General features: G+C 45.1%; 1 protein-coding gene across 3 annotated transcripts in view; it reads left to right on the top strand.

Annotated features, from left to right (window-relative positions):
* Positions 1-13,010, top strand: part of PLAGL1 (PLAG1 like zinc finger 1) — a 97,127-nt gene that overhangs the window by 69,498 nt on the left and 14,619 nt on the right. For all 3 annotated transcript variants that reach the window (XM_024747932.1, XM_024747931.1, XM_024747930.1), the window contains exons 5-6: positions 1,190-1,221; positions 5,624-5,693. The gene's annotated coding sequence lies outside the window, so the exon portion shown is untranslated. The remainder of the gene's footprint in view (positions 1-1,189; positions 1,222-5,623; positions 5,694-13,010) is intronic.

Genomic DNA, 13,010 nt, shown 5'->3' with positions numbered 1-13,010 from the left:
AAGCTCTTTACTTGTCAGGCTAGTAGTAGTTTGAAGGAAGCCACATGAAAATTGAGTTCTTGGCCAGTAGGGTGGGCCGGTCCCCATCGTCCAGCATACCCTCCACCGCCACTAAGTTTTGGGGCACCACAGGTCGGAAGGTAGCCTCCGGCACGTGGTTGCCCCTGTTGGATGGTGCGGGTTGGGGCTGAGCCCTGTGAGTGCTCATTGACTGCCCCCTCCTCTTTTCCATCTGGGCTCCCCCATCTGGTGTGAGAAGGGAAGCAAGCGTCAGCAGAGGCCAGACCCTTAGGAGAGGAGGGTGGCCCTGCACTCTGGTTTTCCGAACCTCTGTCTGCTTGCTCAACGCACCCTAACTTCCAAGTTCCCTGTCTGGGGGTTTTCTTCTTGGGCACCATTTAATACCAAATGCTCATTTTCCTAATAACCAAAGCAGAGAGGGGGGCACTGTCTTGGCCCGCCCTGCCTCTGTGATGGGGCACTTGCTCCCCAGATATCTCCTCCTCTCCCGGGTCTGTCTTCCCTGTGGACGCGCCCCACATGCCGGGCAGACTTAGTGGGTGCTTGTGCAGCAGGAAAATGGGGTCCCCTATTTGCTGATTCTTGTATGTCTGAAATTCTTCCAACCAGAACTCCCTGTTCCAAAAGTTCTAATCTCGGCATACTGGCTGATACATCTTGGCTTATCTAGAATCCTCTCTGGTTTTCATCAGGGCCTTCATAAGCCTCATCCGAAGTCTCAGATATTCAGCCACAGAATTTAAATGGAATTTGTTTTGAGGACATGACTGACCCCAAAGTCCAAATCCCTGTAGACATTTGGTGTCACAAGGACCTACCGTTACTGCAACATCTCTGAATCAACAAATTTGTCACATTTATATCGTTTCTCCTCCCCGACACCACCCCAGTTTCCAGCACACTCTTATTTCCATCTTCTGGAAACCAACAGTTTCCAGAACCGTTGGAAACAGCTGGTTTCCAAACTGATGGAAACTCCGTCCGGGCAGCTGGTCTGGGAGGCACGTCCAGGCTCAGAAGCGGCGGTGTCCTGGGCCTCAAGATTCTAGCAGCACTGGCCTCTCTTTTCTCTTCCTAGTAGACTTCTGTTTTTTCCTTTGGTTTTTAAGCAATTCAGAGTTTAAGATAAAGGCCTTAAAGATAACTTTCTCTGTCTCTCCCTTTCTAGGTATTTGCATAGGAATCAGAGGCGTTAATCTTGTGAGTAAACTCTCGACATCTGCACTTGTTTCCTTCCTTCCTTCTCTACCTGCCCCTGGGACTAAAGCACAGGACAGCTGCCAGGTCCCCAGCACCTTTGCAGAGTCCATACTCCTCTCTACAAGAGGAGGGGTGGTGGCATTTTTTGAAAAATAATCTGGCTCCCATTGTAGCGGTTGAAGCTAGCCTATAGCACAGATGCACACAAGTCTGTGATTCTTTGCACCTTACTCAGGCGCCCCTCACAGGTCTGAATCTCATTCCACGGTGTCAGGTATGCAGGAAGTACTCACTTTTGTATTCCCCATTCCGTCAACCTAGAGAGAAATTTCATTGCAGTCATTTTTAGGTGTCTCCCTTTCCCCCGTGGAGTGTGTGTCCTAGAATCTGGAGACTTCCCTGGCACCCGGTAGGTGAGGGCTGGTCCTTGATATATGACAGTGGGGTAGTGGTCTCTTGAAGCCCTGCCACTCTTGCCCCAGGCCTGGCCTCCCTGAGCACACCCACAGCTGTCCTCTAGAGGGTTCTGTCCTGCCTTGGGGACAGAGCTGTGCCAGGGCCCCTTTTCCTTCCCAGCCCCGGGAGCTGGGGGTGGAGGGGACAGTGTCTTTTTCTCTCCCTCTTACCGCTCTCTCCTTCTCTCGACCCTGAAGTTGGGCAGAGTCTCCTCACTGGGTTTAGATGTTAAGAAAGACAGACTGCTTCTGCCGTCATCTGGGCTAAAATACAAGGAATTACAAAGCCTGCACCTGTTTTAAATGAGCTAGAAAGGATGTTGGGAGGACAAACGAAGTAAAATTCCAGAGTTGTCCTGCTGCACTGATTTGGAGGCTGTAACGAAGGCAAAACATCACCCAAACACTGGTAACTATGGAAATGAAGAGAAGGAAACAGATTTGAGAGACAATAAGCTCGAAGAATCTGTATAGCTTAGTCAGTGAGTAAAATCTCGTATGCCTCCAGAGTTTCTAACTTTGGAGCAGCTGGGAAGCAACACAGTGAAGAGACTGACTATTAATAATGTGGACTCTCAGATCCCACACTCTGGATGCAGAGCCCGGCTCAGCTGCTTGCTGACTGTGTGACCGTGGGCAAATTGGCATCACTCCTAAGCCTCAGTTTCCTCATAAGTAAGATGAGGTTAATGCTTCCTCCGCATATGGTTGGTTGTTTGGAGCATTAAGTAAAGTGATTAAAACAATGGCCATGACCTGGTGAGCATCCAATAAACGTTAACTCATTACATAGTGGTGCCAGTGGCTAAAATCGCTGGTGCTGGAGGAGCAAGCCTGGCGGGTTAGCCGTGCGGAGCCCCTGCTTTAGGGTAGGTGACCTTCAGAGGCACTGACGATATCTAAGCTGAGAGGTGCAGGAGGAAGGTAGATGGATTCGCCTGAAATTTGAAAGAAGTTCAGGATTGAAGATAGAGATTTGGGAGGTCTGTGACCCCAAGGAGTAGTTGAAACCCTGGGTGGTGACTGAAGTCCCCCAGGGATTGTGTGAGAAGGTAGAGGGCCAGGTGCCAGGCCCACAGATCTGTTCAAACTCTGAGCGACCCTTTCACAACATGCTCCTGTCGTCTTCAAAACGACTCCATTGCTGTGAAATGAATAATGAATGTCCTGTTTACGGTCTCCACTTCAGAGGTATAATCTCAGTCGCGGTGATCCAGCTCCCCGAAGTAAGACTTAGTTGCCTGTGATCTGCCAAATCGGGTGGGCTCCTTTCCGTCTGGAATTACAGTCCTTAGAAAATAAAAAACTTATCTGGGAGGCTTTTCGAAAACAGGCCCTGCACATCCTCAACCCAGAGAAGTCTTTCGCTGGAAGCCGAGGCAGGCCTCCCGGTGTCAAGGCTCGCCCAGTTCTTTCCCACTCAAATCATTTGAAATAAAAAAGTCAGTTTGAAGAATTTACTTAAGCAAAATCAGGAGTAGCTCCAAGTGAATGAGCTGAAACTGGAGGGAAATCCCTTTGTTCAATTCGGGTTTCAGTGAGCGCTCAGCAGGCAGCTAAACCAGTTCATTAACAGAGAAAAAGACGCGTTTCTCAAAGCGGCTCAGAAGCTAATGCTTAGAAAAACAGATTGTGACAGCAGAAATGCGTTCTAGAAATCGTAACGCTCTAGATTCAGGAAACTTAAACTTTAGTTTTTGTCATCACTGAATAAACAAATCACTTCCCCCTAAATATCTCCCCTTTATTTAGGACAATTCCCTCTAACTGATCTGTTTACCGTGCACCAATCCTCGTTCCTAGAAAAATGTGATTTTTCTCCCTACTCTGAAGCTCAGAAACAAGTATATCTAGAAATGTTTAATGTTATTGGGTCATTTAAAAAAGAAAACGTATTCTTTACAAAAAAAATAATAGAATTGTCATATTAAAACCTTTTTTCTGTGATTTCTGAAATCCAAATTCTGACCTGAAAAACCACCGTCTGCAAGTAGCATCCCGTCAAATGCAGACGTGTTATTCTTCCTAACTGCCTCTGCTCTGCTTTATTAAATTGTTGTAGACTGCGCATGATTTTTCCCCTGGGGCCACGCATGCTTTCAGGTTCTCTGTTGCATTGTTAACTATTTAAGCATTAAACTGGGGCTGAGATGGCAGGTGGGAAAGGCCGAGGGACTTGATCTCCTCCCTGCCAGAGTTCTCCGCTTTCACTAGTGCTGCTTACATTGAACGGCTTAAGAATAAGCTCCTGTGTGAGCCCTCGGAGGCCAAGGAGTATTGTTGAATTCAGAAAGGAATCTCTTTCTTTTAGTGATAATTTGAATATTTTGACAATGAAGCTAAGCTACTCCACTGCCTGGTTTGCGTACTTCATGTCATGTGCGCCCTTTCTAGTGAAGCAGAAGAGAGCCTCTGCCTCTCTTCATAAATTCATAAATTGGTATTGTCCATTGATGAGATGGGTAGGAGCAAAGGAGGAATCATCCAGAAGAATTGTACTCTCTTGCTTTAATGTTTTTTACAGCTCTTAAAAAAAATTAATATAGGCCTTTGGAGACCACCCAATTAAACCACCACGATAAAGGTTGAGTATTTTGAGAAGAGAGCTTGACCATGAGGATAATTTGTGAAGTGTTTATGCATATGCAAAGCAAAGAGTACGTTTAAAACAAATACTCTGGGTGATTCAGAGAACCTACTCACCTCCAGTATTTCCCCTAAATTGTGGTGGATTATTTTAAAACTTTAGTTGTCTGAAAATGGCCTTAATTTTCCTGTTTTTAACTTAATTTTCTTGTTTAATAACTTACGTTATTCAAAATAAATGGACATAGCCTTTTTGAGCAAATTAAGAGAAGAAAATAGGCGGCCAAGTGAATAAATCGCTTAGGTGAGATATAATTGGCTGTTACATAATAGATTTACCTTTGTACCAGTAAAGAGAATCCCGAAAAGCTTCCCACCTAAGAGTTGGAAGAAGCCAACTTTTATAATTGATTGGTGAACAGAGATACCCGTTTCCAAATGCTCACCAGGTATCAGTGGTGCGAAGCTGGCTGTAGACCTTTCTGGAGACTTGGTGAAAACATAAGTTCCCAGGGCCCCAGCGACGCTGTCAGTCAGTGTTAGTTTGTACTGTGGCCTAGGAATCTGTATTTTTAAAAGATTGCCCTGGTAATTCTAACGTATAGCCAGGTTTGGTAACCGTGGAATTGTATATGCAAATTGGAGACTTCAGCCTTTTCACCCTGCACGGTTGATAAATCTATATGAAGATATGAAGCTTTTCAAGTGAGGCTTTTGTTGAAAATGAATGTCTACCGTTTTTTCAATTCATAATTTGTTTTAGGTTCTGTTATTACATAGATTTGCATACCTGTTTTATGGTATTCTAATACTGTTGATTTTTTAAAAATGCCATTTCCTCTGAGTTCTATTTTGAATATTTTATGTAAGCAATTTCATGGTTGTTTTTTTTTTTTTCTACTTGCAGAAAGCAGGGGAAAACATCAGGGTTTTTCTAATCCAGTTGCAAGTAGGACGAAGGATATAATATAAATACTTAAAGATCTTCTTGGGCAAGATTACTTGAGACGTTGAAAACCTTTTAAGTTACAACATTATGAACTTCAGCACACCTTTTAAATATATCAGATGATCTAAATGTTACAGACTTTTGCCATATGGTGTATCTGAGACATTTTAGAATTAAGGGTGGTGGGTCTACTGAAGTATTATACTGTAGGATTTTAACATCTGAACTTGATCTGTCATCTATTAAAATGCCTAAAAAGCAGGAGAAAATCTCCTCCACACATTAGCAGTTGTGTATGTGTTTGTGCTCTTGAAGTAAGCAAGCTCAAGTTGCCATGTAAGCGGGGGTGGGGGGCAGGGGGAGTGTTTTTCTAGCTTCGTTCGCTTAAGGTGTGCAAGATCTCTTCTTACAGGTTTGAAGCCTCAAACTTCTGAGAGGTCTCCCTGACTGCCTTCGAGCTGATGTTTCCTGTCGCCGAGTAGGTACGCAAGCAATGATCGCTTTTAAAAATTACTTCTATCTGAGCATGTTTATTAGTAATTGCTTGTAAACACATAGTAAAAGAGGTCAAGGACATGCAGGAGGTTCAAGGCACTTCAAAAAGGCTCTGGAAGAGAAGAGCTACATTTCCCCCTCAAACTGTGAAATACCTTAGAACAGAATTCTTTTGACCTTCTCTTTTTAAAAAGCAAATTAGTATCCTCTGTGTTTTGGGGAATCAGATCCTGCAGTTAACAACTTCTCATATCCTCTGCCTTCCCCACACACAGCCCCCGTAATACCTGCAGATCTCTGGAATTTTCTGCTGACAACGCCGTCAGTTCAAAAGCTTTAAAGCTGCCCTATCTTCACTCCTCACTTGTGTACATAAGAAGATGTGTAAAGGTTGCCTCCCATTTGTGGAAGATGTTGACTGATAAGCCTAAGGAAGATGCTGGTCACGTACCAGTTGCACTAGGGAGTCCAGCTACAGCTTCCAAGGCTTTGTTTGGAAATACTGCGGTAAAAGCTACTGCTGAAGTCCGCTGCTGTGTAGACAGCTTAGCCGGGGAGGATGGCAAGGTGGGAGTGGAGAGTGCTTGGTTTAGCTCAGAACATCCGGGTTTGGCCTCTGGTCACCATCGTCGTCGTCGTCATCAGTCATGACATTAACGGGCGTTAACACTCTTAGAAGTTAACACTGTGCGTTAGGCTTTGTGTAGTACAGTATCTTTTTATCTTTTTATTAGTCAGTGCCTGTGGGCAAAGGACTGAGGTGTCTGGGCCTCAGTTTCCTCATCTGTTAGATGGGGATAAAGATGCCTTTCTAGCCCATCTCACAGGGCTGTCAGATGGGCACTAGTAGACAAAGTAGCATGAGAGGACTTTATGAGTTCAACTGAACTGTAATATTGTTTTACTGAAGGTTCTTTTGGCTCCATTTGAAATAGAATATTCTTACTAAATAATATTATGATTTCTTGGCCAGAAATTGAAATTCATCCCAACATGGCCAGCATGTCTACTAGGAACTGAGAAAGGCACTGGCAGTTCTCATTAGGGGCGTGTGTGGGGGGGTGGGAGTGTCTTGCCCTTGTATCTTCCGGTCACTGTATGATTGACACTGGAAGACCGTGCGTGACAACCAGTAAGATCCTGGAATGTGACTGCCAAGTATTGGGTGGTGAGTCTGTGGGCTGAAGACAGGTAGGGGGTGGTGAACACCCCAGGCCCTGTGTGTCTCTGGAGCTTAGCGGGACAAGCTCAGGCAAAATGGACAGGGCAGTCGCCAGCCAAGCCGGGAAGGAAGAACAACGTGAGGCATCGCTATAGGCTACTGGGAAGGAGCAGGAAGCATGCGGCAGTGGGAAATTGGGGCTTATTGTAAGCAAGGTGCCTGGCCTCCAGGGCGACAGGAGCACAGGACGGCACATTGAAGCCCCTGCGGATGGGCTGCGGATGGACCACACATGTGGATTGCGAGGACAGCTACTTAGAGAGGTTCACATTCCTCCCCATTGAACTGGGTATGATTGTAATGGTTTGTTAAACAAACAAAGAACCTAAAGCTGTGAATGAGGGAGAGAAAAGACTTAAGGTGAAAAGGAGAGGAGGCCCTGCTTGCTGGTGTTCCACTCTTTTTAAGCTCCCCGCCCCCTTCCTTGACATTCCTTTCTCCCTTTCAGGGAAGACAGTGCAGTAACTTGGAAAAGTTGCCTTGTCTCTCCAGTGCCATTTCCTTTTAAACTGGAAACAGGATGAAATAAAATGTCACCTTACCAAGACAAAAATGAAAAACTGGGGTCCTCTTAAAGGACTAGTGATAAATATTTTTATATTTCTAACCAAGTATTTCTGGGTGAACAGTTTGCTTGGCATCCTTTGAATTTATCGGATGTGCCGTGGAAAGGCCAAGAGAAGATTCTCAAGTCAAGCGCTGGATAGTAGCTTTGTCCCGTAAATAACACATGTGGCCGCAGAGGTGGGCAGACCTCTGCTTCTGGAGGAAGGGGTGTGAGCTTTGGAGTGGGCACAGCAATTTCACTTTTCTCTCTGAACTGTGTACACAGTTTATAGTCAAGTGAGTTCCGGATGTTCATCCATTGAAAAAGCTTGGAAAAAAAGTGTAAATTGTTTTTTGAAACTGCCAATTACATCTGTGTCCATTCAGTTAATCAGATTAGGTCTCAGGCCCTCCTTGTGGGAAAAAAAGGAACCATTTAGAGGTTTCAGAACAGTACTTTTAAATCTGCTGTTCCCGCAGGGTAATGAAGTTATTCATGGGGGAGGGATTAGTGATTACGTGTAACTTTTTTCTTGTGGACAGCAGTCTGTTGATACAGCGCCCTCACTTTCCCTGGCTCCCAGATCCCCTCGCCTGGCGCATCGGAGCCCTTGTGTTCAGGGCACTGCCTTCTTTGCAGGCCCGTCTCCTGCTACCCCGCCTCTGCTCACACCTGCCTTCCAGCCAGACTAGAGCACATGATCCATGCTGCCCTGTGTTGCTTCATGCCTCTGGGCTTTTACATGGTCTCCCCTCTGCCTGAGATGGACCTACTCCCTTTCGTCCACCTGGTTGGCTCCTAAACTCAGCCCAAGTAGTCATTATAAAAATTTAGAAAGTACGGATACTCAAAGATGAAAAACAAAGTCATCTCTAATTCAGCCCCCTAGCGACCCTTTGCTGACATACTGTTATCTGCGCTTTCAGCCCTTTTTCTATTTATTTAGAGAGGCTGGTTTTTTTAGGATGAAACAGTCCTCCCAAGTCTTGAGCATCCTTTCCCGATCTCATGTAGCTTTTAAGGTTCCGTCAAGAGATTTTAACTCGGGCGTCTGGCTTCCCGTCATCCATGTGACTAGTGAGCTTTTCTTATTTCTTTTCTCAGTGTGAGCCTTTGCCCTCACACACTTCCTGGGAAGGAATCAGGCTTTTCTTTTCCCTAGAATGGTAACCGTATTAGGACAATAGGCCCTGCCGATAATTAGGTAAGTTTTGGTTCCTCTGTGCCCTGCTCTTAGAGTTCCAGGAAAAGAGATCACCGCTGTCAGCTATAGAAACACATCGTAAAGGGCATAAAGGCGAGTAGCCGAGGATTTGTTGGGAGGGGGGAGGGGGATATATTTCCAGCTGTCACAAAGGAGTAGTCCCTGCCGCTGACTTTAATGACTAGGGAATCTTCTCCTCACACCAAAGGCTCTTGTCTGGATTTCGGGTCCGTGCTCCACCCCACCCACTGCCATGCTACCTAGCGTTCATTAACAGTCTCCCTGACACATTCCGTCCCATCTCAGCTTGAGAACCAGTCGCGGGCCTCACACTTGCCTCTCTGGATGCACTTACCTATTTTGCTTGCTTGCAGACCTTTGTCTGTTTCTTCCTAAATGTTAATATTTAAGAGCACCGTGTATGAGGTGGGGTGAGGAGGAGTGGGGAGCATTTAAGAACCTGTAGAGATGTTTCCTTTCCTCCCCTCTGCCTGATGGATATTATGCCGAGCGGCCGGTCCCGTAGAGGTGCTTCGGCCCTGTCTGGGGAGTCCCGAGCTGTGTAAGGTCCCTGCTTCCACTCCGTATAGGTGCGGGAGGGAGTGACGTCATAACAGGATGGTTTCAGATGGCGCCTCCGTGGTGATGGAGCCTGGCTCCTGGTCGGCGGTCCTCTTTTGCCCTCGGCAGTTTGGTTTCTCTCAGTCTTCTTTGGCTCATCAAGGCTCATATTCCTGGGCTTCTGCCTGTTCCAGTGCTTCCTCCCATCCCAGGCAAGACAGAGTTCTATGGGCATCTCTATCTGCTTCTACCTCTTTCTTCTCTCCCCACCTCCATGTAGGCCTGGAGTGGCCAGTCTTGACAAAATCAGTTACATGTTATCTTCGATGTGCTAAACAGAGTATAATAATAAAAGGCTCCCATCTGTAAAAAAAAAAAAAAAAAAAAAAGCCCACTTCTTCTTGTAGAGTGGGCAACCAAACAGGATTTTTGAGCTATTAGGGTCTCGTTTTGTATTTTCACCATCTAGAAATTATTTGGAACATCTTATCAAGTTTTTTTAAAATGCAAACTTAATTCTCATTTTGCTTATTTTTCTCACCACGGACTTGTCACTACACTACCTTACCTAAGAGGAACTGAGGGAATTGAGGCAGAAGGCTGCTTCTGTCCTTGGAGCCTCCAAGAGGGACATGCCACCACACGCCCACTTCCATCTGGCTCCACAGGGCAGAGTAGGTCCCCTCAGGGAGGACCAGTCTAGCTGCGGCCTGCTGTAAAGAAAACAAATTCCTCCCCAGCCCAGGCCACCCCACTGTACCAGACCACTTGGGGAGGACAGACACTGGTGATCAAGGTTGATCATGCGCCCTTACTGATGATCTGAAGCCACCCACATACACAGAGCCCAGAGTAATTTATAAAGTCACTTACAGAAGTCAGATTCAGAATGGTATCCACTTTCCTGCAGGCAAGGGTATTATTCGCTATTATTTAGTCTGGGAGATGACCTCAGGGCCTCCTCCATGTGGAAGTCTCCTGGCTGGCCTGAATGCCCGTTAGGCACCATTAAATTCAATACATCTAAAACTGAACTCCGAACTCCTGTGTTTTGCTAGGTCTTTCTTCTGGGGCTTGACATTTCTTTCCCTCTCCACCATCACTGTCCCCTGTTTCCTCTGCCATTTTCTAAGTCCTAATTTAACTACAGTAGTCCCTCCTTATCTGAGATTTCACTTTCCATGGTTTCAGTTACCCACGGTCAACCTCGGTGCAAAAATATTAAATGGAAAATTCCAGAAATAATTCATAAATTTTAAATTGTGCACCATTCTGAGTAGCATGATGAAATCTCATGCCGGCCTGTTCCATCCTACCCGGGACGTGAGTCATCCCTTCATCCAGCATATCCTGCCTGTTGGTCACTTAGTAGCTGGCTCAGTTATCAGACCCATTGTCGGTATCACAGTGCATGTGTTCAAATAACCCTTATTTTACTTAATAAGCACAAGAGTGGTGATGCCGTCAATTTGGACGAGCCAAAGAGCAGCCGTAAAGTGCTTCCTTTAAGTGAAAAGATGAAACTTAACAACTTAATAAAGAGAAAAATCATATGTCGAGGTTGCTAAGATCTACAGTAAGAAGGAATCTTCTATCTGTGAAATTGTGCAGAAGGAAAGAGAAAATTGTGCTAGTTTTGCTGTCTCACCTCAAACCACAAATGTTACGGCCACGGTTCGCGATAAGCGCTTAGTTGAGGCGCGGAAAAGGCATTAAATTTGTACAATAAGATATTTTGGAAAAAAATATTTTGAGAGAGAGAGAAACCACATTCATATAACTTTTGTTACAGTGTTTGTAATAATTCTATTTTGTTCTTGTTGTTAATCTCTGGCTGTGCCTAATTTCTAAATTAAACTTTATCCTAAGTACGCATGTATAGGAAAAGACATAGCATATGTACAGTTTGGTAATATCTGTGGTTTCAGGCATCCACTGGGGGTCTTGGAACATATTCGCTGTGGATAAGGGGCGCCTACTGTAGTGGGTTCCTGTTGCCTGGCTCCCCTGGTCACTGGTCCTGGGATCCCTGCCCCTTGTACTTTGCCTCCTCTTGGTCTTCTGTGGCTCTTTGAGGCTTAGATTCCTGTGCTTATTATGCCTTTTCCATCACTCAGCAGGAATGCCTCCTACTCCTGTTGAGACGGTGTTTTGTTGGCATTTTTCTACCTGTTTCTACTTCTCTCCCCACCTCACTCTGCCTCCACATAAACCCAGAGTTAGTGGCTACCCTTGACTAAATATGTTAGTCAGCCTGCTAAAATACTACAACAAAAAGCCCACCTTCTCCTAGTGCAGTAGAGCAGTACATCACTGGCGCTTTACGATTTGGTCTGTCTCTCTCCAGCCTGTTTGTCCATGGTACCCCCATGTTTACATCCATATCCAGTCATACTGAAGTACTTATTTTCAAGTACCCTGTTGATTCATTCCCTTGGCCTGCAGTAGACCACCTCCCCCTTGAACACCAGGTAGACTTGCTGGCTTAGCTTAAACTTTGGCTTCTCCATGAAACTTCTGATCTCCCAAGCAAGAGATAGTTATTCCTTCGACAACCATATATCTTATCCATCTTGAGTTTCAACGGTTGTTTTCACTGTTTTTCACGCATAAGTCTTTATAGAGCAATTTAATTGCATCATATCTTAGTTCTTAAGGAAGAGCATCTTAGAATGTACACGTCCTGACTCCAGGCTTGTATACTACCTCTTTCCCTTCCACTGGGCATTACTTGGTTTTGCCTGACTTTCTAATTTTTGCCCATCTAGTTGGGGAGGGGGGTGTTAAGAAATAAAACAAAAAGTGTCAGATGTGGTAAGTGCATGACACAAGGGAAAAAAAAAAAAGAGGCAGGGAATGGAGGCATAAGGAGTGCCAGGGAATAGGTGTGGGGATTAAATAAATTAACCAGGATGGAAGTTTTGCCAGTCAAGAAGGGGGAAGGCCCACAGAGTAAAATGTACATGGGAAGTGATTTTAATGGTGGACCAAGAGATCTAACCTGGATAAAACTGTACATATTTTCATTTGTTTATTGGCTACATGGTTTTCCCCTTCTGTGAAATACTTTATTTTTTCATTCTTGCCTAAAGGTTTTAAAGGTTTAAAGTTTTGTTTTAAACATTAAGCCTGTAATCTGTCTGGAATTAATTTCCTATATGATGTATGGTAGGAATCCAGTTTCCTTATTTTCCATATAGATAGCCAATTATTAAGTAGTCCATTCTTTCCCCAGTGATTGCAGTGCCAGCCCTGTTGTATATTAAGTTTCCATACAAAAGTGGGTCTGTTTCTCGGCTATTCATTCTACTCCATTGGTCCACTAGTCTAATCCTGTGCCTATATCATACTGCCGTAATTACTGTAGTTTTGTTTGTTTTTTTTGTTGTTGTTGTTTTTTTTGCGGTACGCGGGCCTCTCACTGTTGTGGCCTCTCCCGCTGCGGAGCACAGGCTCCGGACGCGCAGGCTCAGCGGCCATGGCTCACAGGCCCAGCCGCTCTGCGGCATGTGGGATCTTCCTGGACCGGGGCACGAACCCATGTCCCCTGCATTGGCAGGCGGACTCCCAACCACTGCGCCACCAGGGAAGCCCCCCTGTAGCTTTTATAAAAGTTTTTACCTGTTATCTTTTACCTTTTCTTCTTTGGTCCGTTTGTATGATGATGAGAATGAGCCAGTTGAGTGGAGAAAGTCTTGGCTATTCTTGACTTTTCCTCTTCCATATAAAATTTTAGAATGATCTTGTCAAGTTCCAACAAAGAACCTTGT

This window comes from Neophocaena asiaeorientalis, unplaced genomic scaffold (genome assembly GCF_003031525.2).
Source record: "Neophocaena asiaeorientalis asiaeorientalis breed wild unplaced genomic scaffold, Neophocaena_asiaeorientalis_V1.1 scaffold123, whole genome shotgun sequence".
NCBI lineage: Eukaryota > Metazoa > Chordata > Mammalia > Artiodactyla > Phocoenidae > Neophocaena > Neophocaena asiaeorientalis.
The sequence above is the reverse complement of the archived record's forward strand: the minus strand, read 5'-3'. Positions and strand labels throughout refer to the sequence as shown.